The following is a 27,509-nucleotide window of genomic DNA, read 5'->3' on the forward strand; positions in this document are numbered from 1 at the left end:
CCGTCCACTCTTGTCTCAAACCCTGGCTACTATTTCCCAAAGTTAATGCTAAACACAACATTACTATCATTATTATACTGACTAGCTGTTTGCTATTTCAAATAGTGCTGATTGTGTATTTCTATGTAAAAAATGCTTTAATTATAGGTTAAAAAGAAGCCCTTTGTGTAACTTATATGTGCTGTCTTAAAGAAAGTTGATTTTGTCTTCTTGACTGTTTGAAAAAGTTACAAATAAATAGATCCAAAAGAATGTGTTTTGAGGTAAAATGATTGATTTTTAACTCTTTCTTAATATAAATCATTATTGACTAGTTTAACAAGTACAATTATGCTTAAGCTAGTGATAGAGGTTGTCTTAAACTTGCTATGGGGTACCTATATCTTGCTCAGTTTTAAGGCAAGAACTCATGTTTACAGCAAGATAAAGAAGTACCAAAAAAGCATCGAGTCATAACTTTGCCCGATATTGTTTTGGATTTTTCAAACAAGGTTTACTCCCAACCCGTTCCATTTCATTCTCATTAACATTTTCCATAGTACTCAATAACTTACAAAAAAATACAGTGATGTGATCATAACTATTTATCTGTAAAATACTACTTCTGAAGTATTCATTCAATCTTGCAGAAGTAAAAACAAAGAACAAAAACGTTTTAACAGAAACTACAGTATTATAAATTCTCTTAAAATGTCAGAATAGTTTAAATGATATCTACTATTTTCCCCTTATTGTTCAATTGTAATAGTTAAGGTTCCACTAAAGTCAAAATATAGGACACTTCATAAACATCTAAACTTTGCCTGTATTTTTCAACCTATAATGAATAAAGTCATAAACTGTGAGAACATAAATTATGTTCATTTAAATATACTTTACATATACACACTGTGTAAATTGTAAATAAACTTGAAATTGTTATGTTGTGGCCAAACCGGTTCTTGGGGTGAACACTAAATTTTCAAAAAAATCTGGAGGCCTGCAAGACTACTTAATTTGCTTAAAATTGGTATGGACGAATACTGTTACATGTAATGCAGGGCAAGCTCATGCTGATTTGTCACATACATATGTTTTAATGGCATATTTGTCCAATTTCTGTATTGTACCTTCGATATTCGTTCACTTAGATACACGAAATTAACTGAAACTCGAAAATCAATACATTTTATAAAAAATCAACATGAGCTTGCCCTGCATTACATGTAACAGTATTCGTTCATACCAATTTTAAGCAAATTAAGTCGTCTTGCAGGCCTCCAGATTTTTTTGAAAATTTAGTGTTCACCCCAAGAACCGGTTTGGCCACAACATAACAATTTCAAGTTTATTTACAATTTATACAATGTGTATATTATGTAAAGTATGTTTAAATGAACATGCCGTGATCTCATAGTTTATGACTTTATTCATTATAGGTTGAAAAATACAGGCAAAGTTTAGATGTTTATGAAGTGTCCTATATTTTGACTTTAGTGGAACCTTAATTAATTATCAGGCTAATAAATCCAACCCACTTGTCTGTCAAAGCAACTAAGCTCCAACTTTGCACGTGAAATTGGTAATGCTTTTACTATAGAAGGACATTCTTACAGGTAGTATAAATATAGATTATATATATTACCTATTCAGTCGGAAACCCGGTTGAAATAGAACAAAAGAATCGAAGCTCTTTGTTAGAGAAGGCGATAAATGTGTACGGTAATGTTTACTATAGTGAAAAAAAATTTAAAAGTTAATAGAAAAAAACAAAATTACAATTTTCTTCTCAATAACGAAGTGTTTTATTTCATAAACACCATTTGCATAAGTTTTCAATTTATCTAGTGCATAGTTAAGCAGAACAATTAGATAACAGGTCTATAACATGGGTATCTTTCAAGTTGGATGCATAGGTGCTTGAGGACAGGATCCTGTAATGAGCCCCCCATAGTCCCTCCCCCTTATTATCATTAATCTCAGATTTTTAAATATATATCACTTATGTGTACCACATATATACTATATATAAATATACCATATTTTTACTTTAAATATGCATGTTTACTATCAACGTGAATCTCGACTATAGAGCTCTATAGTCGAGATTCACGTTGATAGTAAAAAAAGCTTAAAGTAAAAACATGGTATATTAGTATATATATGGTACACATAAGTGATATATATTTAAAAATCTGAGATTTATGATAATAAGGAGGAGGGACTATGGGGGGGCTCATTACAGGATCCTGTCCTCAAGCACCTATGGTTGGATGTAAAAAATGCATATCCTCCGATTTCTTTTAAAAAATTACCACGGACGGAAAACGTATCAATCTATTAGTTCAGTAATTTTCGTGTCTGTCCTTGTATTATGTGACTCAAGAAAAAATTCCAAAAAATGGGTAACAATAGTATCGAAAAGAGAAAACCGAGTGCACCTTTTTATGTAAGGGCGTGTTTGAGTTGAATATTTTGTCTTGATATCGTACAAAGCAAGAATATTGCATACATTGTCTCGCTTCAGATTTTATCATTTTTATATATCAAAGCCACAGGTTGACTTTATAACTTAAAAAAATTACAGTACGAAAAGATGAAATATATGGGTCAAGTGAAATACCTATCTAATGAATCACAAAAACAGAGTAGTTGTGTTCGAATAGCTATTTTTTTACTTAAAATACTTGACGACAGTCTTTCAAGTTGGATGATGAAAATGCATATCTTCTAAAAAGTATATTTTTTTGTGTGTGATAACTAGGGTTTATAGTCTTCAACCACTAAAAAAAATCTAGTCTGCCCTTCCACGAAATATTTAATTAGAATTTGTTTAAATGTTTTTGAATTTTCGAAAATTCCACATGACAACCGATCAAACAATAGTTTTAAGTTGAATCAATGCAGACAAGATCATTAACTGATGCGCATTAGCTAGTTGATACATTTGTCTTTTGAAAAACAACTGACATACAAGGATCGTACTGGTACAATGCGGATAAATTTATCGGTTTCTAAGAGCAAAATTGGTAGTGCGTTATTCCTACAATGGCTTCCATTTCTACGATTGTGAAAATGAATTGGCGTAATGGGGAGATAATTTTGACGAAGTAGGATCCTGACTGCTATTGAGTTTAAAGGATTACATATGTACAGGATTCTTTCTTATTGTTCAGTGATTGTGAGTACATAAATATATATAAATGTATAAAAATTGCATCTAAAAAAAAAAAGTAATCTTACTAAGGAAAGTACATACTCTCCTATACACCTTTATATTGCAAAATGAAAGTAAACCGATTAAATTTTGCCTTGAAGGATATTGTAGGTAATAATTAGGTACAAGATTTTGTCTAAGAAGTGATACACTAGGATGTGAACAAACACACAAATAGTGATATTCGACGCCAATATTTTGATTACATAGATGACATATCCTATTTTCTTTTAAAATATTTTTCCATCTTCCCATTTCAATTGGGAATTTAAGACTTGAGCATCTAAATTTAGCCATATGCAATCTATCAGTATTTCCCAATCGAAGTAGATAGGGTTCTAACTCAAATATACTTTTGAATTTACCATAGAATTCTCCTCTAGAAGAATTATTAATTACAGAAAACCATTGTTGTATAAACTGATCAACAAATTTTTGTTTGACAAGATATTTCAATATTTCTCTATTCATAGGTATTTGATCATTCCATATAAAAGTAAGACCACATTCATCAAAAATGGATTTAATGTACGTACATGTAACCCATTTAAAATGTGTGGGCTTACTCTGGTAAAGTTGTATCATAAGTCTATCTTATGTTTTAGATAATTTATTAGCTCACCTTGCCAAAAGGCCAAGTGAGCTTTTCTCATCACTTGGCGTCCGGCGTCCGTCGTCCGTCGTCGTCGTCGTCGTCCTGCGTCCGTCGTCGTTAACTTTTACAAAAATCTTCTCCTCTGAAACTGCTGGGCCAAATTAAACCAAACTTGGCCACAATCATTATTGATGTATCTAGTTTAAAATTTGTGTTTTTTTACCCGGCCAACCAACCAAGATGGCTGCCATGGCTAAAAATAGAACATAGGGGTAAAATGCAGTTTTTGGCTTATAACTCAAAATCCAAAGCATTTAGAGCAAATCTGACATGGGTTAAATTGTTTATCTGGTCAAGATCTATCTGCCATGAAATTTGTAGATGAATCAGACAACCCATTGTTGGGTTGCTGCCCCTAAATTGGTAATTTTAATGAAATTTTACTGTTTTTGGTTATTATCTTGAATATTATTATAGATGGAGATAAACTGTACACAGCAATAATGTTCAGCAAAGTAAGATTTACAAATAAGTCAACATGATCAAAATGGTCAGTTGACCCCTTTAGGAGTTATTGCCCTTTATAGTCAATTTTTAACCTTTTTTTCGTAAATCTCCATTATCTTTTACAAAAATCTTCTCCTCTGAAACTACCGGGCCAAATTAATCCAAACCTGGCCACAATCATCATTGATGTATCTAGTTTCAAAATTGTGTTTTTTTACCCGACCAACCAACCAAGATGACCGCCACGGCTAAAAATAGAACATGGAGGTTAAATGCAGTTTTTGGTTATTACTCAAAAACCAAAGCATTTAGAAAATCTGACAATGGGTAAAATTGTTTATCTGGTCAAGATCTATCTGCCTTGAAATTTTTAGATGAATCGGACAACTCGTTGTTAGGTTGCTGCCCCTAAATTGGTAATTTTAAGGAAATTTTGCTGTTTTGGGTTATTATCTTGAATATTATTATAGATAGAGATAAACTGTAAACAGCAATAATATACAGCAATTTAAGACTAAAAAATAAGTCAAAATTACCAAAATGGTCAATTGACCCCCTAAGAAGTTATTGTCCTTTATAATGAATTTTTAACTATTTTCATAAAATTTGTAAATTTTTACTAACATTTTCCACTGAAACTACACGGACAAGTTCATTATAGATAGAGATAATTGTAAGCAGCAAGAATGTTCAGTAAATAAGATGTACAAACACATCACAATCACCTAAACACAATTTTGTCATGAACTGTCTTCTTCCTTTGTTTCATTCACATATACCAAGGTGAGCGACACAGGCTCTTTAGAGCCTCTAGTTCTCACTTGAGAGCATATCATTCCAAAACATAACCATACGTAGCTTAATAGTAATATCATAAAATTTGAAGTACTTTTCCTCACGTGCAGAATATTTTTACAAAACTGCAAGTGCATCCGTTCCAATCCCTGTTTGTTTTCAAATCCCCATATACTTCACTAGAGTAAATCATTATAGGTGGAATAAGACAATCAAAAAGCTTTAGCTGTATATCTACGGGTATTGCAATATTTCTTATCTTTCTATATAGTGCATACAATGCTTTATTAGGCTGTTCAAATAGTTTCTTTCTAGCTGAACAAAAAGAGCCGTTATAATTGAATACAATACCCAGATAAGTATATGAGTCTAATACATCAGTATTTTTACCAAAGATTTCAAAATCTGCTTTAACCTTGAATTTTCTTTTTGTTGAAAATTACAATTTTAGTTTTACTTGTATTAACTGTGAGTTTCCACTCATTACAATATTGCTCAAAAACTGTCAATGCATGTTGCAGATCCTCCTCTGACTCAGATAAAATAACTGTCATCTGCATATAAAATTATAAATATTTTTACATAACATAATAAGGTTTCTTTGCATTTATCAGACATATTTTCAAGGTCTTTAACATCATTATCTAGTAAAAATTTCTCCAAATCATTCAAAAAGAGAGAAAAAAGAAAGGGGATAAATTCTCCCCTTGTTTCACTCCTATATTACAACTAAAAAATGCAGAAATATCCTTTCCCATTCTAATACATGTCTGGATATTCTGATACATATTATGTATAACTCTCAATATTTTGCCTTGAATATTATATCGTAGCATCTTTTGCCAAAGTCCAGCTCTCCAAACTGTATCAAATGCACTTTTGAAATCAATGAACGAGCAAAATAATTTTTTACCAAATGAAAAATATGGAGGAATAAGTGAATGTAAAATAATATATTATCCATAGTAGAAAACCCTTTTCTGAACCCAGTCTGTGCTCCTGTAATTAAGCCTATTTCACCTGACAATTTATTCAATCTATTATTGAGCACAGCAGTGAATGTTTTACTTAGACATGAATTGAGAGTAATACCTCTGTAAGAATTCGGGTCAGATTTGGAACCCTTGTTCTTGAAAATTGGAACCATTATTCCTTTGGTCTAACATTCTGGTATAATACCCGTATCTAACACAATGTTACATAACATTATATACACATTAATCATATCATCTAATGTACATTTAATATATTCATTTAATATATTATCATATCCAGCAGATATATTATTCTTCAATTTTTTTACAGCACATTTAATTTTTCTACTGTTATTGGAGAATTTTACACTTCTTCTATATCTGGTGGTAAATTATTAACATCCATATCTATATCAATTTCATCATGTCCATTATTTTCATTCATGGATTAAAAATAATCATGTAATGTTTCGGACCTAATTTCTATTTCAAAAAACAACGGCAGACATTATCTGTTAACAAAACTCTGTTCGTTACCGGTTAATAAGTTAAATAAAATTTTGGAGGATTGCAACACAATTTCATATAGCAGTCCTATAAAGTATGAAATTGTTCAAATTATTATGGCATATTGTTATTCTAAATTATTTCCCAAAATTGATCGCCCTGAAGATCATAAAAAACATTTTATTAAAATTAAGTATGTCAATAAAGGCTTTGATTTTGTAAATATTGCCGGTATATTTAACGACCATTCTGTTAAAGAACAAATTCCTGGATATTTTGACAATACTGAGCTACCTCTTATTTGTTATATTTACAAAAAATCTACCCGGAAATTTGTGTTTAATTATAGTCAATTGTGTAAAGATGTTAATATCAGTGAAAATACACCTACTTCATGTAATTGCAGTAATTCCAAATATATTTATGGACCCATTTTCCATGTTATAACAGGAGATCTTAACATCGTTCAAGACCGAGAGTTAAAATCATTCCTCAGTAAAGGACCAAAATATCGTCCCCCGTCAATTATTAATTGGAATGAGTGTCGTAATATCATCCACGAATCACTCCATACTTACTGTATGAAATGGATAAAACGGGAAAAAGCTGACAAAAAATCTTTGGACTCTTTTTTTAATTCAGTAATGAAGATAGTTGATATACGTATTCAACATTTTAAAGAACATTTTTCTATTAACAATAACCACAATAAACCTATTTCTCGTATCAAACATAAACTAAAAGAACTAGCCAAGGAATTTGTTTTTGTCCCGGCCGATAAAGCTGCTAATAATATTATTATTATTTGACGTAAATTTTACATTGATGTTCTGAAAAAGGAAATCACCAATTCACCAACAATATTCCAACTGACTCCATTTTCAGAAAACGAAATCTGTAACAAACATAAACTTTTAGCCACCGCTTTACAAGCAGAGCCAAATACAATGAAAGTCCCAACTATGTATTGGCTTCCGAAGCTACACAAAAACCCTTACAAATATAGATTTATTTCGTCTTCAAGCCATTATTGTTCAACTACTAAATTGTCTATTCTTCTTACCAGCACACTTGGTACAATTAAAAACCTTATAATAAATTGTTCAAATAAGGCCTTCGAAAATAGTGGAATAAATTACTTTTGGAGTGTCAAGAACTCGTTGGAAGTACTTGATAAATTGCATGCTTATATTGATGATTTTGAATCTGTTCAAACTTTTGATTTTTCTACCCTGTATACCACATTGCCTCACATTCTCATTAAGAAAAAATTCACACACCTAATTAAATGGGCATTCAAAAAATCAGAATGTGAATATATATGTTCAAACTCTTTTAGGTCATTTTTTAGTAGCAATAAACAAAAAAACTATGTTAATTGGACATGCTTTGATACTATATATGCCCTTGAATTTTTACTAGATAACATTTTTGTTCGCTTTGGGGATTCCGTATATCGTCAGATTATCTGAATTCCAATGGGGACTAACTGTGCACCACTCATTGCGGACCTCTTTTTGTATTGTTATGAGTTACAATTTATGACAAAAATAAGCAAAGACCCATCAAAACAACATCTGATAAACAAATTTAATAATACTTTTAGATATTTGGATGATATTTTGGCTCTCAATAATGACGATTCATTATGTATATTAATGAAATTTATCCTGTTGAACTTACTAGTACTTTAAATAAAGCTAATACTAATAATGACCACTGCCCTTTCCTCGATCTTGATATCTATATCACTAACTGAAAGCTGAATACTAAAATTTATGATAAAAGGGATGATTTTTCATTTCCTATCGTTAATTATCCGTTTTTAGATGGTGACGTTCCCTTGTCACCGTCTTACGGTGTTTATATATCTCAACTTGTACGATTTGCTCGTGTATGTAACAATGTTTTAGATTTTAACGAGAGAAATTTATGTATTACTGAAAAATTATAACACCAGGGTTTTCGATATCACAAACTAGTCAAAACATTTACTAAATTTTATCATCGGTATAAAGACATCATTCGTAAATATAGCTCAACTTGCAGACTTTTTATACGTTCAGGTATTTCACATCCAATTTTTTATGGAAATATTCTTTATAAAGCTCAAAGGTGTCAGTATTCACCTCAGAAACTTACAAAACCTTTGAATAGACTTATTAAGAAGGGATATAATTACGATACTGTTGTCAAGTCATTAAAGATTGCATATTTTGGCGTTAATATTGAGTCACTGATAAGGTCTTTGCGTCGGAACTAAACACATTTATTCTAAAAACAGTTGTTGGCATGACACGGGTTATGTTCTTCTCATATATGTTATGATGGTATGATACTAAACCCCTAACGGGAAGGATTGTGATTGATGTTCATATGATGAAATCATAATCTTTCAGTCAGTTTAATTGAAGTCTGGAGCTGGCATGTCAGTTAACTGCTAGTAGTCTGTTGTTATTTATGTATTATTGTCTTTTTGTTTATTTTCTTTGGTTACATCTTCTGACATCAGACTCGGACTTCTCTTGAACTGAATTTTAATGTGCGTATTGTTATGCGTTTACTTTTCTACATTGGTTAGAGGTATAGGGGGAGGGTTGAGATCTCACAAACATGTTTAACCCCGCCGCATTTTTGCGCCTGTCCCAAGTCAGGAGCCTCTGGCCTTTGTAAGTCTTGTATTATTTTAATTTTAGTTTTTGTGTACAATTTGGAAATTAGTATGGCGTTCATTATCACTGAACTAGTATATATTTGCTTAGGGGCCAGCTGAAGGACGTCTCCGGGTGCGGGAATTTCTAGCTACATTGAAGACCTGTTGGTGACCTTCTGCTGTTGTTTTTTTATTTGGTCGGGTTGTTGTCTCTTTGACACATTCCCCATTTCCATTCTCAATTTTATTCTACAGATATTTCAGATTTCTCATCTTTATTTTTAACAAATTTATTCAAAATTTTCCAAAACTCTTTCTCTTGTTTTTTTGAAGTATTTCTCAATTTTGCTCAAAGTCAAATTGATAATTTTTGTATGCTTGGTTTGTAACCATCTTGTATGATTTACTTGTCTCTAGTAGTTGTTTGCGTGTTACTTCATTTTTATGAATGTTAATATAACGTTTTCTGGCTTTATGAATTTTTTTTCTCGAAGTGAGACATTTATTTTTGTACCAGGGTTTTGAGTTCGGTTTCTTTCGTGATTTGTAGTGCGGTTTTGAAAGTGTCGCCTTTGCAGTATTTTGAAAAAGCTCATGTATTTCTCCGGTGGTGTTGTCTATGTCTTGTTAAGTGCATGTATCACGTGTGTATATGTTTTCAAGGTCATTCATTATATTGGTCAGCTGATCTTGACTATTGTGAAATGTATTTACAAATTCGTTTCTGTTATTGTCGTTCCACTTGATTGAAGTTGAATTTTGTGATGTATCATGTGTAATTTCATCATGGTGAATACTGATTTAAAAAAATGTGTATTGCATTGTGAACATCAGAAAAAAAGTGGTACAAAATCAAGTATCTCAAATTCATCTACTAAAGAGAACAATTTGGATGATAACAGCAAATGATCAATAACACTGATATCTTAATTTACATGTAGTACGTCCAATACCTATATCAGAACCAAGTCTGGAGTTAGCTATATATTTTAGTATTTAAGCATTGAGTTTTTTTTACACATATACAACAGTTTATGACCATAAAATATTAGTTACATAGTGTGCTAGTGACCTAATACGATATATATGGGGTCAGTAAATTCCATATGGGGTGAGAGCGAAGCTCGAATATGTAACGCCGGAATTTATCTTACCGACTATCTTAACGTGTGAAATTTAGACCATCAAAATGAGCAAGTCCTCAATACTGTTAGTATTAAGAAACTACATCCATTGATCCTACAAAAACAGATATCAACAATAACAACTTGTGAGGGTTAAATGTGTTACATGAATTTATTTCAATCTTTATCATCAATTTCTTCGTCTGTTGAAACCTTTACGATTTTTTTCTCAGTACCGTTTTGTTTTTATGAAGGGACGTAACACCACTACTTACCGTGTATGAAATAAGCCCCGCCTCCCTACTACCTTATATGGAATATAAAGGGACCTAACTACACTACTAACCGTATATGAGATAAGCCCCGCCTCCCTACTAACCTAATATCAAATATACACGGTCTCCACGAGGGCGCTTTTAACCAATCACATTCCTAGAAATGTATAGGAGGTAAGATAATTATTATCATCCCTAGTGGGAGGGATGGCCAGGGATTGTATTTGAAATTTCAAATGCTGAATACATGAGATTTCAATAAGTTTAATTGAGGTCTGGAGCTGGTATGTCAGATACTGCTATTAGTCATTTGTTAATTGCGTGAACTATATATTGGCGAGGTTTTGGATGTGTCTATGGGCCACCCGATATCTCTCTGCCAGAAGTCAGAATAAAATTCTCGGAACTCCTTCAATGTTTTCCATCATTTATACAGGTAGTTATCTACTTCTTTGATACGGTATTTTCATCTTAAGATAATATTAAACTCAAAAGTATTTAATTAAATTGATTTAATAGAAATCAAAGAAATATATACAAAATATATGCTGTATTTATGTTTCTGAAGAAACTAACAATAATCTTGAAGTGAGTCAGAATCCATGATCATGTTTTTCAAAGTTACAATTAAGAAATAAGTATTTTATATGACAAGATACTCAACTTTGGTATTTTTAAATATTCATTTGTAAATGTAACATAATAATTAAATCTGAAAAAATCCTTGCATCCTATAAAAAAACCAATCATCATTATATTTCTACGTTAACTATTTCATACCGTTTTAGCAATGTTTTTGTCCAGCTTGACCAAGTCAAAAAGCGAAACGTAGGTATGCTGTTTCCTACGACGGCGGCGGCGGCGTCAACAATGTATAAGTTTGTGATCAGGTCAAATTTATGGTGAACCATTAGTGGTACATTTGTAAGTCAAAGAGTTGTATTAGTATTGGTACATCTCATTAATGTCGAGATTATTTGGCCCCGCTCCCTCAGTTATGTTATATTGACTTTGAAACTTTTGCCTAGTTTTCATGTATTAGTTTGTGATTAGGTCAGTTTATGGGGAACCACTAGTGGTAATTTAATGATAATTGGTATGCAGTTGTATAAGCATTGGCATATCTCATGTCCATGGAGAATATTTGGCCCCGCACCCTCAGTCATGGTCTATTGACTGAAATCTTTGCATGCTTTTCATGCATGTATTAGTTTTATGATTATGTCGGTTTATCGGGAACCACTAGTGGTAGGTCCAATAATATATGGTATGCAGTTGTATAAGCATTGGCAAGTCTCATTACCATGGACTATTTGACCCCGCCCCTCAGTTATGGTTTATTAACTTTGCCGTAAATTTTGCTTAGTTTGCATGTATTAGTTTGTGTTTAGGTTTGTTTAAAGGGAACTACAAAAGATAGGTTAATGGCATTAGGTATGCAGTTGTATTAGCAATGACACATCTCATTTCCATTGAGATTATTTAGCCATGTACCTTCAGTCATGGTTCATTAACTTTGAATATTTGCAAAATTTACATGTTAATGTATTTCTATTTTAATTCAACATTTGCATTATCAAAATTACAAAAAAGCGAGATATATCTCTGACTGTGAACAGTTTATCTAAGTAATTGTTTTTTTAATTTGTTATATTGTAATATATCCATAAAACTAAAAGAAAGATAAATATATTAAATATCAAACGGTCAAAAATACTTGTGTGTTTTAAATCCTTGCAGCTCCCTAAAAAATGTAATAATATTTTACAGTAATCATAACAAAATTTAATAACTATCATAATGTTAATCATTTTATACTGTTTTAGTATGGATTTGTTCCGGACCATATGAGTATTTGGACCATACGCGTATGGTCATGACCATATGAGTATATACTTCGACCATACGCGTATGGCCCGACCGTACGCGTATGGTCGGGGTAATTAACACTCTATTACAGTTTACTTTAAATACGTCTCAACTCTTCATATGGTATGACTATTCATTAAAAAGACGCTATCATAGGTAATTTTATATTAATTTTTATAATCGTAACAAAAAGATTAGCTAAAAAAATTAGAAGTTTTAAATAGTTAATTTCATTTACTTGTCAAAACTATAATAAACACATGTTTTACCAATGACCATTGCCGATGGTCATTATGCCCGTGTCACACTGTCCCGATTTTTATATACGATGGACACCCGAATGCTAAAATTGTAAGTTCGTACGAAGTTGGTCCCGATCTCGTTAAAATACCAAAAAGTGACCGAAGCAAGTACGATGAATAACGAAGTCTATACGATGGTGCCGAAATTATATACGATAGCAAAAGATGGACATACGAAGGTTAACCGAAGACGGGTATTTCAGCTTCATATCTCAGCCTAAGCCTACACGATGGATCACGAAGGCTACACGGTGGATTACGAAGGCTACACGATGGAATTACGATGATGGCGCGATGGCCATACGATGTCTAAAAGACATGTAAGTTGCGTGTAGATAGAATTGTTATGGACACTCTAGAACCAAAATGCTCAAAACTTGGTACGGTGTTACTCGTTAAGAATATCTTCAGCGCTATTGACTTTAAAGTTCAAAGGTCAAGGTCACAGTGGCAGTTGTAATACAAGGCAATATCACCCTTGTGGACACTCTAAAACCAATATGCTTCAAAAGATTTTAACCACATTTGATATATTGTTCCTCTTTGTAAAGATCTGACATTTTTTACGTTCAAGGCCAAAGGTCAAGGTCATGCAGATGGACTTGTTTTTTTTCTCCTTGAAATAGCATAATACACAGAAAATTGGTTGCTCATTTTTTTACCTGCTGGTTCTAAAGACAATATTAAAGGTATTTCCAGTTACTGAATGTTTTGGTTGATTTTAAAAAAAATAGTTTATACATGTATCAAATATGCATATTCAATTTACCCTTTTCTGCATGTGTCATCACAGGCACTTGTTTCTATCCATAGGAAGGTCGACTATCCATATAATATGGATAGAAACAAGTGCCTGTGTGTTTCATATACAAATATAGTGTCCATATTTGTCCCCAATATTTTACATACGAGGGGACGCCACGCTCGGCATTGCCTTGTTTGAACTGTAAAATGTGTGCACTAGTCTGAACAATCACCCTTATTTATGCCCATGTTTACTGATCTATCTCAAAGGTAAGGGAATGGGTTCGTTGGTTCTTTTTATTCAAAAAGAGCTCTTTCCAGGAGAATATCATAATAATATAGACAAGGGACAAGATGTGGGGAAAGCAACAAATGCGGCAAAATATGACGTATAGAAAACAAAATGGTTACGGAGTAAACATTCGTGTGACAACAATTCAGACGTTACATAAAAAAATCAGAATAATGAAGAAAAATTGGTTTCCCTATTATACGTGTACCTGCAGTGTTGGTGTACGAGGTGCGTTTATGATTTTCATTATGTTTCTTGATATGAAAAATTGACAAAAAATAATATTTTACTTGTAAAGGTAAATCCTGAGCCTGTAATTAATAGCTGCTCTTCTTGATCCATTTGAACAAGTGAAACTGCGAGCTACTGCTCACTGATGATACCCCGCCACAAGTGGATAATATTAATAGTTTAAAAATATGCAAGTGTTCGGTAAACAGGAAGTTGTCGAGTGATGAATCTGAAAACGCATCACACGGTTTAGCTGACTTATATAAATCCTGAAACCAAATTTCAGAAATCCTTGTATTGTAGTTCCTGAAAAAATGTGACGAAAATTTTTAACTTGGCTGTCATGTGTAAAATCATACAAGTGTACATGTTCGGTAAACAGGAAGTTGTCAAGTGATCAATCTGAAAACGCATCACACGGTATAGCTGACTTAGATAAACCCCGAAACCAAATTTCAGAAATCCTTGTATTGTAGTTCCTGGGAAAAATGCGACGAAAAATATTCATGAGACGGACGGACTGACTGACGGAAGGACAGACAGAGGTAAAACAGTATACCCCACCCCCCTTTTTTTTAAGCGGGGGTATAATTAATAGAAACAACGCTGTCGCCTTTCTTGTTCTCATAGAATCATATGATATGAGCTCCATGTTTTGTGAACGTCTTTTTTAACTGTCGTATTAGACTGATCAGTGCATATCGCGCATTGCACTTTAAATGTATTTTAGCGCGAAAATTAACTTACATTTAGCTAGAATTATTGTTGTCGTAGTTCCATCTTGTCGCCTTCGTACTTTTATTCGATGGCAACACGACGGGATTACGAGGTCTTCACGAAGTCGTGTTGCCATCGTTAGACCTTCGGGTAGCTTCGTGATTCATTCATGTAGACATCGTAATTTCAAAACTGCCCGTGCATTCGTGTTTCCATCGTTTCCATCGGACAGTTTGGACATTACGATTCTATGAGCACAAGAAAGGCGACAGCGTTGTTTCTATTAACTCAAATGGAATAAGAAGAGCAGCTACTACAGGCTCAGGATTTACTTTCACAAATAAAATAATGAAAATCATAAACGCGCCTCGTACACCAACACTGCAGGTACACGCTTATAGGGAAACCAACTTTTTCTTCATTATTCTGATTTTTTTATGTATCGTCTGAGTTGTTGTCACACGAATGTTTACTCCATAACCATTTTGTTTTCTATATGTCATATTTTGCCGCATTTGTTGCTTTACACACATCCTTCCTTTTGTCTATATAATAATGATATTGTCCCGGAAAGAGCTCATTTTGAATAAAAAGGATCAACGAACCCATTACCTTACCTTAAAGATAGATCAGTAAACGTGGGCATAGTTATGGGTGATTATTCAGAGTGCACACATTGTACAGTTCAAACAAGGCAATGCCGAGCTCGGCATCCCCTCGTATGTAACATATTGGGGACAAATATGGACACTATATGTGTATATGACACATGCAGAAAATGGTAAATTGAATATGCATATTTGATACATAAACTATTTTTTTTTAAATCAACCAAAACATTCAATAACTGGAAATACCTTGTATTATGCTATTTCGAGGAGAAAAAAACAAGTCCATCTGCATGACCTTGACCTTTGGCCTTGAACTTAAAAAATGTCAGATCATTACAAGGAGGAATAATATACCAAATGTGGTTAAAATCTTTTGAAGCATATTGGTTTTAGAGTGTCCACAAGGGTGATATTGCCTTGTATTACAACTGCCACTGTGACCTTGACCTTTGAACTTTAAAGTCAATAGCGCTGAAGATATTCTTAACGAGTAACACCATACCAAGTTTTGAGTGTCCATGACAATTTTATCTACACGCAACTTACATGTAGTATAGGCGAGGGCATCGTAAGCTGTACACGACGTCTTTTAGACATCGTATGGCCATCGCGCCATCATCGTGTAGCCTTCGTAATCCATCGTATACCCTTCGTGATCCATCGTGTAGGCTTCGGCTGATATATGAAGCTTAAATACCAGTCTTCGGTTAACCTTCGTATGTCCATCTTTTGCCATCGTATATAATTTCGGCATCATCGTATATACTTCGTTATTCATCGTTCTTGCTTCGGTCACTTTTTGGTATTTTAACGAGATCGGGACCAACTTCGTATGAACCTACAATTTTCGCATTCGGGTGTCCATCGTATATAAAAATCGGGACAGTGTGACGCGGGCATACCGATGGTCATTACCGATGGTTATTACCGATTTGTTATAACGAGTGAATGGCAATAAAATTATGTTGACTTAAAAAAATATTTAGAAAAATTTCTTAATGAACTGTTACACAAGAAGTCAATTGAAAGTAACGCATTTTATTTAAGTTGTCTTGTGAATATGGTGTAGTGCAGTCGTGTTACGATATTTGAGATCTAGAGCTTCTTAAAACATCGTAGATATATCGGAATGGCCCAAGACCTCGGTATAACTGTACGCAGCTGCAAAAAGGCTAACATTTCATTCGCAAACAAAAGATGTAAATGAAAAGGATCGTGCACAACAAGGACAAGCCTACATGCAAGAATGTAATTAGCGATGAAAACTAACTAGGGCATTAATATTTAATTTTTACGTAGTCTTTGAATTATAAAAATTAATACACTTCATGTAACCATTATTACTTTTTTAGATAGTTTTTGTATTGATACGTTTATAACTTTGTAATTTGGAAAAAATACCTATATGGTCCAAATACTCATATGGTCTGGCCCGTTAATAACCAAACGAGTTGTAAATCCGTATCAATTGTTTCGGTAGAAGGATTGAGAGTTTCATATTCATGTTCTAATTGTTCGTTTAATTGCTGTAATTGCTCAATAAATCAAGAGTCGGCTTGCTGGATCTAGCTGGAAAAGAGTCTTGAGTATTCCGACTTCCACCTAGACAAAATATCATTTGGGTTACTAGAGACACTTCCATCATCCATTATCACGCTATCTATAATTTGTATTAGCTTTTCCCGGACCAAGTTTATTTACTTCCCGCCAGAACTCTTTTGCTCTGAGCTTTATATTTGCGTTCTTCCTGACGTAAACGTTTGTCAAATTGTCGCTTTTTTTTTAAATGTGTTTTTCAAATTGTTTTTCAGTCGCCTGTCTCCTTTAAAATGTAAATAGTTTTTCTCTGCTTTGTTTGTAATTATTAATAAGTCTCTAGATTCGTTGTTCCAGTATGGCTTAGCGTTTCGTCGTTTGCGTTTGTTAGAGCTTGGTGTGAAGTCTATGTAGTCCATGTTGTCGTCCATTTCATTGTGGAGGGCGTCAATAAGGGTTTCATATATAGTGTTTATTCTAACTCCAATGTTTCGAACATCAAGTATTGAGTCAACAGTCCATGGAAGAAGCGTATCGATAAAAACTTTTCTTATATCAATGAGCGATATTGTCTAATATCAATTGTAAATATGCAGACATTCCATGCGGAAAATGTTGTTTTCGGCAACGAAAAATTAAGAAAATACTAACTTTAAAACTTATTGTTCAAATATAAACAACAATTGAGTCTAAATATACATTCAGAATTTAGTTAGAAGCTAAACTTTATATCCGTGTACAATTTGAAGTGCTGTGTTTTTCTTATATACACAAATAAACAATGCGATACTTTTTAAATATCAATGCGATACTTTTAAAATATCAATGCGATACTTTTAAAATATCATAGCGGTGTTTTTGTAATATCGATATAAGTAATTATAAGTATTAATATTTGACTGCTGTTATCCATATTTTGACCATTTTACCTATTATGTCTCTTTTGTTCATGCATCGTTGTAAATATGACAGAATTTGATGATACTGCCATACACGTGATAGGTTTAGCGCAATATAACCAGGTTCAATCCACCATTTTCAAAATTTGAAAATGCCAGTACCGATGGGGTTTAATAAACAATGTCGTAATCAAATAGCTAAGTATCAAAATCATTGTTCACATATATATAACATTTAGCAAATTTATATTGAACGCACCGAAATAATATATATCAGATATGCTCGCAACGCATGAATGGAAGACTTTCTTTATTGAAAACAATTAAACTAACTTTTGACAAAGATGAATCATACTGTCCTCGTTCAGATTGATTCGACAAAATTTGGCCTGTGCATTTTTGAATCTCCTTTTTATACAAATTAGACTTGATTTTCCTGTTTGAGTGGTTTAACTCTAGTAATTTTTTGGTTCCTATATAGCGTGGTGTTCGCTGAGAGTCAAGGCTCCGTGTTTAAGGCCCTACTTTGATCTATAATGGTTTACTTAAAACAAACTATTACCTTGATGGAAAGTTCTCTCATTCGAAATCATGCACCATCTTCTTAATATATCTATAAATCTTATATCAGATAAACCCCTTATAAATAACTGCTTTCCTGTCCTTCAAAACGTCATTTGGGTGCTGAATCTTTTGTTAAGTGCAATATGATCAAACACACTTCTAAAGCTTTAAAGGTAACGACAGTTATGATGGTACAAGAACGATTACGTCAATAAAAATACCAAATAAACAGCACTGAACGATCTAAATGTATAAATATAGAAAAAAAATATACACATTTCGAACGTCAACAGACATTTACATCTTATTTGTTTTCTAAACATTTTTTTTAGTATTCATTGAAGAAATGAATTTATAACAAGCGATACGGATTGTTATTTATACGATCGATTACAAGTCAAAAACGCAAGTCAAATCTCTGTGGTAACAAAGCAACGGAATGCCCTCACGGTCATCGCGATGTAAAAGAGTGTCCAGGCAGCGAGCTGATTATGTTCATAGTGATATCGATTTACCAACGGGGAAAGTCTTTGATATAAAAAAGAACTGTTTTCCTTCTCAATATTTGTTCTATGTTAAATAGGAAATACATTTCTGTTTGACAAGATTTCTTCTTTTCTTCGTTGTATCTGAAATTGTTCAATTTATAGTCTGAGGCTACTCAGTTCGTATCTTCAAAGTTCGGGACATCAGCATTTGTACTTTTTAATTTGTTTGGCATATTTATTTTACCATTTGAATATTTATTGTTATTTGGAGCTGTATTGGATTGGATTGTTTTAAAGAATTTTTTTTTTAAGTAATGATATGTATGGTCCGCAACGAAGTTGTCGGTGCCATATAGCTTTACCCTTGTTCGAAATTCCGTAATCCCAAAAATCCGAAATTCCGTAATTTCGAAATTCCGTCATTCTGAAATTCCGTTATTATGAAATTCCGTAATTTCGAAATTCCGTCATTCCGTAACAAACCATTATACGGAGTATTTTTTTAAACGCCTTCATATATTGGGCTGATTTTTGTTATGTGAGTTAACCATGATGAGTTACAGATCAAGTTTAAGTTTTGTTCTGCTTGGCTAATTTTTGCCGAATTTACGTGCTATGGACTTTGATAAATTGTTGAAAATCTCAGTTATACAGTCTTATTATCTAAATGCTTTCAGATATTGGACTGATTTTTTTTTGTATGTGAGCTAACTATGATGATTTGCAGATGAAATTTAAAAAAATTTTGCTCCGCTAATTTTGGCCAAAATTAAGGGTTAACAACTTCGAAAATTGTTGAAAATCACAGTTATACTGACTCTTTTTCTATACGCCTCTAGATTTTGAGCTGATTTTTGACATATGAGACTACCATCATGTTTGTGTCCACATTTGTTATTGAAATTGCAGATTTTTCAACATTTTAAGTCGGGACAATTCATGTTGCTTTGACATATCTAGTTTTTGTCAGTTTCGATATTACCCATGTGGATAGGCTATTATAGCAGTGTGACCTCAAGGGCAGATCCAGCCGTTTTCAAAAGGGTTTCCAAGCCTAGGATAAGGGGGTGGGGTCCAACCATATGTCCCAATTCAAATGCATTGATCGGCCACTGGACCTAGTACTGGACTGGTAGTCTATTTACAACCGCATTTAAATTCCACCATTGCATCATCACTTCAAACAGAATTAGTCGGTTAAACCATGAAAACAATATACTGAACAGGTTGTTAACACTTTCGAATATCAATAGGGTCAATCAACATTTTTGAAATGATGAGATCGTTTAAGCGTTAATTTTGTTACAGATACGAAATGTTAGTGATATTGACCCTCAAACATTAAGCCGAACTGATGAACTTACTTTGTGAATTATGTTTGCGGTTCTTTTGACATGCATTGTGACGTGTCATCGTATTAATTTTATATTAGAAAACTATAGCAGTTATATTAGAAAAGTATCGCATTCATAAATTTTTGATATTAAAAAATATCGCTATGATATAAGACAAACATCGCATTGATATTTTAAAATATAGCAGTATCTTTGACTTATAGGCGATTTTGGCTTATCCAACAATTGAATTCATCTCAATTGCATTCCACATAATTTGCTACATGACATTAATTGAATTTGTACATCTACAAATGATAATTCGTGCATTTATGTCTCATTTATTCAACAATTCAATTTTCTCGTTTAAATACACCTTGCTTGGTATAACTTAGAATAATTCATGGAAATTATACAGCAAACGTATGTCTTGTTAAATGTCAGTATGTTTTAAGAAAAGAATCATTACTTTATACAGAGAAATCTTCGTTCCTTCATAAAAATGTAAACATTCGTCTGAGATTTCCCACAATGCATCTCGTTGATATAAGACAATATCGCTCATTGATATAAGAAAACTTTTTATCGTATCGCACCTTTCATAGACTGGTCAACCACATGTTCAAGACATCTTGTGCATCGCTCACTCGCGAATAAACCTTGTGGCATTGCGGAAACATTATATTTACGTGTAGTTTGATATTTCATACCTTTAGAGCTAGTTTCACATCTATCAAGCCTTTCGTTGTGGATTCTTTCATATTCCGAGATATTCAGTGTACAAGTTAATATTGAGTGATCCGGTATTCGTGAGTTCGTTGCTAGGATATCATAATCAATTAACAAGGAAGAAATCAGTTTTACTTCAAAGTTACAAACATTCGGAAGTACTGTGTATGGCACAATCATATAGTCAACTACTGATTTTCCGATTGGTGAAACATACGTAAAATCGTCTTTTGCAGGGATCCCCACGCCCATTCAACATGCAACATTTTGAGTCCTTCAAAAAGTTTAATAAGAAATCACCAAATGCATTCCGTGTGCCGTCTATAGGTAGGCGTTTAGGTAGACGATCTAGTTAGTCATTAAAATCCTGAAGACCTCCAACTCGCCCATTAAAGTCACCGCAGATCAAAATCGGATTCTCAGAACTATACAGGTAAATTTGAGAAACAAGATAAGTCATAAAACTCCTGTGCAATGTTACCTCTACATGATCGTTCCGGTTGTAAATAGCACACGCATAAATATATACATAGATCTGGGTCATGTTTGCCTTTTAAATAAATCCATAAGAAATCATCTCTACTATCATCTAGAATATCAACTTCAAAATTGTCATAAACCGAGTTTTTTTTACTAAAAATCCGATTCCCCCACTTCCACGCCATGCCTTGTTTGAAATTAGTTTTCTATTATTTCCAATCCATTTAAAACCTTCTAGAATTAAAGTTGGATCATTTCTGAAATGATTTCGCAAATTCCAACGATATCATAGTTCATTGCCGTTAAAATATGTTCCCTTAAATTTTGACTATCATCATTTTGTCTATATAAAAACGAGAAAGGAGACACACTTATGAAGCACACAAACATACGACAACCCTTAACATACATACATATAAATTGGTTAGATTGAGAGTAGGTAGTAATGTAAGTATTCATAAAACTTCTTAATCAAGATATTCTTCGGCAAAACCAAGTTTCCCTGTAGAATTTATAAATTGATTTAAGTAAAATTTAGGTTCTTTTGTTATTATTATAACATCGGACTCTGAATGTTTGTCAACTGAGTTTTACTGTACGTATTGCTGCGTGTTTTTTTTTCTACATAGGCTAGAGGTATAGGTAGCAATACACTGTTAAGAAAAAAACAACTTAAAAATTGACACTCATAATCTTTAACCACTCTCTTTTCCTTACTTTCTAATAAATAGGGCTTATTATTTGTGTTAGATATGTGTATATTTCTGGTAAGAGCATCTTCCAAAGATTTTGTTTTCAATAGTTAAAAAAGTGAAATTATATCTCTTTTTTGTGTAACCATGGTTTCAATCTGCATTTATTTGATACAACATATTGCAAACAGAGGGGTAAAAATGTCACAAAAGTCTCCAGAATTTGGTCTAAGACAAAAATTTCAATCAATTAGGGGGAATCTTTTCCTGAAACCATAGACATTTATTCATCAAGAGGTCCAAATAAAATCATATACATTTCTGCTCGTTTTTCCATATAATCGAATTGAATAGATCGAGCGTCAAATCTTTGTTTATAAACACTACCATAGACATTTATTTATCAAGAGGTCTAAATAAAATCATATGCATTTCTGCTCGTTTTTCCATAAAATTGAATTGAATAGATCGAGCGTCAAATCTTTGTTTATAAACACTACAATAATTTCTCGACCTACGGATAGGAAAATTCGGAATGTTAAACAGAAAAATGGCCTATAAAACATGCTAAAAACATTCTAAATCTTCATATAAACTTCGAAGGCTATATTATTTTTCAACTATCTAAAAATCAAGTTTATTGTACAAAAACTTTCATATTTAAAAATGTCACAATGGCTTTAATGCGAAACTAAACTTCTATTGTGTATTGCAACCATAGGGGAGGGTTGATATCTCACAAAACATTTTTATCCCCGCCGCTTTTTTTTAACCTATCCCAAGTCAGGAGCCTCTGGCCTTTGTTAGTCTTGAATGATTTTTTATTTTAATTCATTTAAATGTTTTGGAGTGTAGTATGGTCTCCATTATCACTGAACTAGACGTATACATTTTTGTTTAGGGGCCAGCTGAGTCACGCCTTCGGATTTAGGATTTTCTCGCTGTGTTGAAGACTCATTGGATTTCAGTTGTTTTTCTCTCTAGTCGGGTTGTTCTTTTTGACACATTCCCCATTTTCATTTTCAATTTTATTTATAAATTGTTTATTATAGATTAAAGAATTGTCTAGCATATGTCCACTGCACTACATTATCTATAATACTAAAATTACGAAGTCCAATTTGTCAGCTGTCATCACGTAAAAACGACGAATCAAAGAATTCAACTTTATATATAACTAATATAGTACAAAGGTATAGATTAAAAAATACACCACTCCAGGCCCTTTTGTTTTCCACGTAATTAATATTGCCAATAATTAAGAAGTTCCGGGTCGAGTCCGATACCGATACCAATAGTATATTTACCTGTTACCTATTACCTTATCTGTACGTTCCGCATCTGACAGGCGCACCACCAAACGGTGTATTCCGGATTAATATGCTATATACACGGGTCATAATCACAGGGTAACGTTGACACTACTAAATTGTCAAATTGTTACCTATTGTAGTGTTTTAATCAGTAAGACTTTCTAAGATAACAATACGAATACTAAAAATCTGTACTGAAAATAAGGCGCATAGGTACGGTTTTCAATTTGTTAGCGGGCATGACGTAAAACAGCAAATCAAAGAATTCAACTTTATTTATAACTTATATAGGGCAATGCTGTTGATTAAAAAATACTCCATTCCAGGACCTTTTGTTTTCCAAATAATTAATATTACCAATAATTGATAAGTTCCAGTTCGACGGGTTCCAACAGAAAGATTTGAAAGCAGAGAAAACTGTGTATCTAATAAATGGCATGACTTTATCAGATGACAAAACTAATACTAAAATAAGGCTTGCGCATAGTTCTACACTTCAATTCAGTCACGGACCCGCGATATCACGGGTGTGTTCTAGTATTGTATAAATAAACGTAATCTACTGACAAAAACGTATCTATACTATTAAACGAGAAGACCTCATTTTGGGTGTCGCTTCTCTTCTTTCCACAATAAATTAATCAACACGCCTCTGTGTCCTATATGTGTAATAGCTGACTTTTAGGCCTCAAGGAAAACTAAAGTCGCTTTGCTAGGGTTCAGGATATTTATTAATCAGTAACGTAAAACACCCTGTAATAACAATGATAAAGTTATACTAATTTTACAGATCAAATAATAAATTAGTATTACACGTGATAAGTATAATATTCTTTCATTACATATAATTTATACAAAACATTGCACTTTAAAAATACATTTAAGTTATGAACATAATGAGATCAAATATTATGTTTAATCGTCAAATCATAGTATTAATGTCTTTACATATAATATTCAGTTGTTCAGATTAACAACATTGATAAATTAAACAAATATTAAAAGCATCTAAACTCAAGGGAAATAACTCTTTATCAAAACTATGTGCTTAACATACTCCATAGTTAATTCAACCTTTTAAACGAAATACATTATAATTCTAATAACATATTACTAATCCTTACCAACTTGTGGAGCAAGGTAGTTACTGTTGTGGCACAAACCAATTCAAATGTACATACTGGTTATCACACAGTGATATCTTTATATAACAGCTTACAAATTCTGTAAACCAAAATTACAATGTTAAATAACGGATTTTAATGAAACCGTATTTAAACATAGACCTAATTATAAAACATACAATATAAATAATGTCCTTGTGTATAAAATAAAACATAACTCGGACAATACTGTAAATATGTGCAGAAACGTAGTTCGCTATCTAATACAACTTTGCTTATGTTTTCTATTTATAATCAATCAACAATGTTATTGTGTACGGACTAATTCACACAAATAATACACGGTGGTATTTAAAATCTACTCATAACAAAGTCTTATCGAATACACCTCAAAGTATCGATCGGAATGTGTGTACTTTCTAAAGCGATTTACATATAGCTCTTACAAATGACTACCAGTACTTTATATAATAAAATAAGTGTATAATATATGCATTTTATGTAGCGATAATACTTTTCGGGATCACAGAGAAAAATAACCTTTCATACCAAAAATCATTCAATCTATGGAAATATATTAGAAATATTAATAAAGAAGTAGATAAAGAAAACTCACGTCAAAATGTCAAGTCTGTCAATGCAAATAGAATCATGACTATTCTCTATAAATTCTCAAACTATTTCAATGGCTACTGGACATACACATCTGTCCATTTCGACTCCATTAGTCCTTCTCACTCAAAACAAAGAAACTAAGAACTGAGCGGTAAAACTTTAAACTAACCAATCAAATCCAAGTAATCATGAATAATGTATGGAAACGTTTCAGTGTAATAAAAGTTTATATGAAACAATATGTTTTGAAGTTTTATTTATATTAACATAATTATACATCTTTATTTTACAATTACAATATATACAAAATAAAGAGGCTACCACATATGTACAGTGCATAGTGCCATTTGTCATCCATTCATATGATTATTCAGATTGAGTTATTTTTGGAGAAAAACGAGAAAAAAGGCATCCGGATATAGTCCCGTCATTGGACGAACTTTTAAGTCAGATTAGACTTCCGGTTTGCGTTTTTCTGTATACTTTGATCATACATTATACAAAGAATAAAGTGTATTTTCAGAATTCTATCTGCTATCATTTTCAAGTTTACTATCCACTGCAGTCACAGAGTTTATTAAATAGAGAGGGTCTGTTTACTATATCAATGACCACTATGGATCGATTAGTAAACTTCGAATTGAAAGTAAATACACTATATTTATATAGTAATGTTCATAATATACAGATAAGCGCTAAAAATATTCATGTGAACTTTTGATAACTTTTCTGGAATTCTCCAGTCATTAATTTTTTTACAAAATTCATTGATTACAAAAAAAAGAAGATGTGGTATGATTGCCATGTTGAGACAACTCTCCACAAGAGACCAATATGACACAGATATTAACAACTATAGGTTACCGTACGACCTTCAAATACGATCAAAGCCCATACCGCATACTCCGCTTTAAAAGGCCCCGAACTGACAATGTAAAACAATTCAAACCAGAAAACAAGCGGCCGTATTTATGTACAAAAACAATGAACGAAAAACAAATATGTAACACATAAACAAACAACAACCACTGTTACAGGCTTCTTACTTGAATGTTCATAACATACTACATGTATGTTCATATTGAAATTGATAGAAAACCAAAAAAAGGAATATTGGAAATAAATAAGAAGGGATATAAAAAAAACTATTCCTGTCCCCAATAACCATGACTCATGATACTTTTGCCGCTGAAATTCTCCAGTCATTCAATATTTTACAAAATTCTTCCAACAACACTTTACATACTTTAAACTACGCTCTGAATGCCCGCGATTTCGCGTGTGTTCTAGTATATGTTTAAAACTGAATGGCTCACACCGAACAGCAAGCTATAAAGAGCCCCAACAAATTACTAGTTATGCTGAGTTTACACGTAATTCGAAATCGATTCGCATTAACTAATTCGTATAAGTTTCAAATTCGAAACATTTAACGTCCTAACGTCAATTCTAATTCGAATTACAATGCGTGTCAAATGACGTTAACTTTTTAAATTCGTAAAACAAACGCGTATTTCTAATGCGAATTGGATAATTCGAATTAGCCAATTCGAATTAAAAAAAGAAGAGTGTGCGAACGTGATAAGCGAATTCAATTCGAATTCAAATCGAATTTAACGTACGTGTGAACAAGGCCATTCAAACGGAAAAACCAAAAACTAGAATTGAAAGTTCGTATGCACTACTAATTTACCTAAAGATCAAAACATAGGGCTGTGCGGCATATTTTCAACATTTATATGTCCAGAACTCTTTAGAGTTTGAACTTTTACTAGAATTATGTACTACCCCTACCTCTACTGTATGCCAACTTAAGAATTCCATTTTCATCGCAACAATTATACTGGTAGCATTCCCAAATTATGTCTCTATGAGATAAAACATAGAGATCATATCTGGGAATCAGAACGTCAACAAATCAAATTATTTATGAATATTATATATCTCCCCAAAAGATGCGTGGTTTGAAAAACAACTGTAAAATATGTGAAATATTGTTTAAATTTCCCTATGAAGATTTGGCCTTCTCATGATATAAAACGAAGACAATATTTCATGATGCATAGTCATACAATATTGTCTTGAGGACACTATTTCATAGAACAATATTCTGCTTTACAAAACCCAAAATCTTTAAAATTCAGCTGAATTTTAAATTCACATACTTACATGTAATAAAGAAAAATCAATTCTCTCAATGCTCAAAATTAGTGTGTGTCAAACTTATATATCAAATGTAATTATGCCTGTAAATTAAACAAGTTCAGAATTAAAAAGATTGCCTGGTTCAGAATAATTATTGGTAATTTTTTTTATTGCAAAGGTAATTTACGTCTCTTGAAT

At 32.5% G+C, this 27,509-nt stretch overlaps 1 protein-coding gene and 1 long non-coding RNA gene across 2 annotated transcripts in view; one reads left to right on the forward strand and one right to left on the reverse strand.

The window, feature by feature from the left end:
* Positions 1-27,509, forward strand: part of LOC139521723 (protein mono-ADP-ribosyltransferase PARP14-like) — a 107,277-nt gene that overhangs the window by 742 nt on the left and 79,026 nt on the right. The gene's annotated exons all lie outside the window — the stretch shown is intronic.
* LOC139521731 (uncharacterized) lies at positions 24,101-24,633 on the reverse strand. Its single transcript, XR_011664056.1, has 2 exons — positions 24,552-24,633; positions 24,101-24,180 (listed from the first exon to the last, which is right to left on the reverse strand). It is a non-coding gene; the product is annotated as an uncharacterized lncRNA (long non-coding RNA).

This window comes from Mytilus edulis, chromosome 4, assembly GCF_963676685.1.
Source record: "Mytilus edulis chromosome 4, xbMytEdul2.2, whole genome shotgun sequence".
Classification (NCBI taxonomy): domain Eukaryota; kingdom Metazoa; phylum Mollusca; class Bivalvia; order Mytilida; family Mytilidae; genus Mytilus; species Mytilus edulis.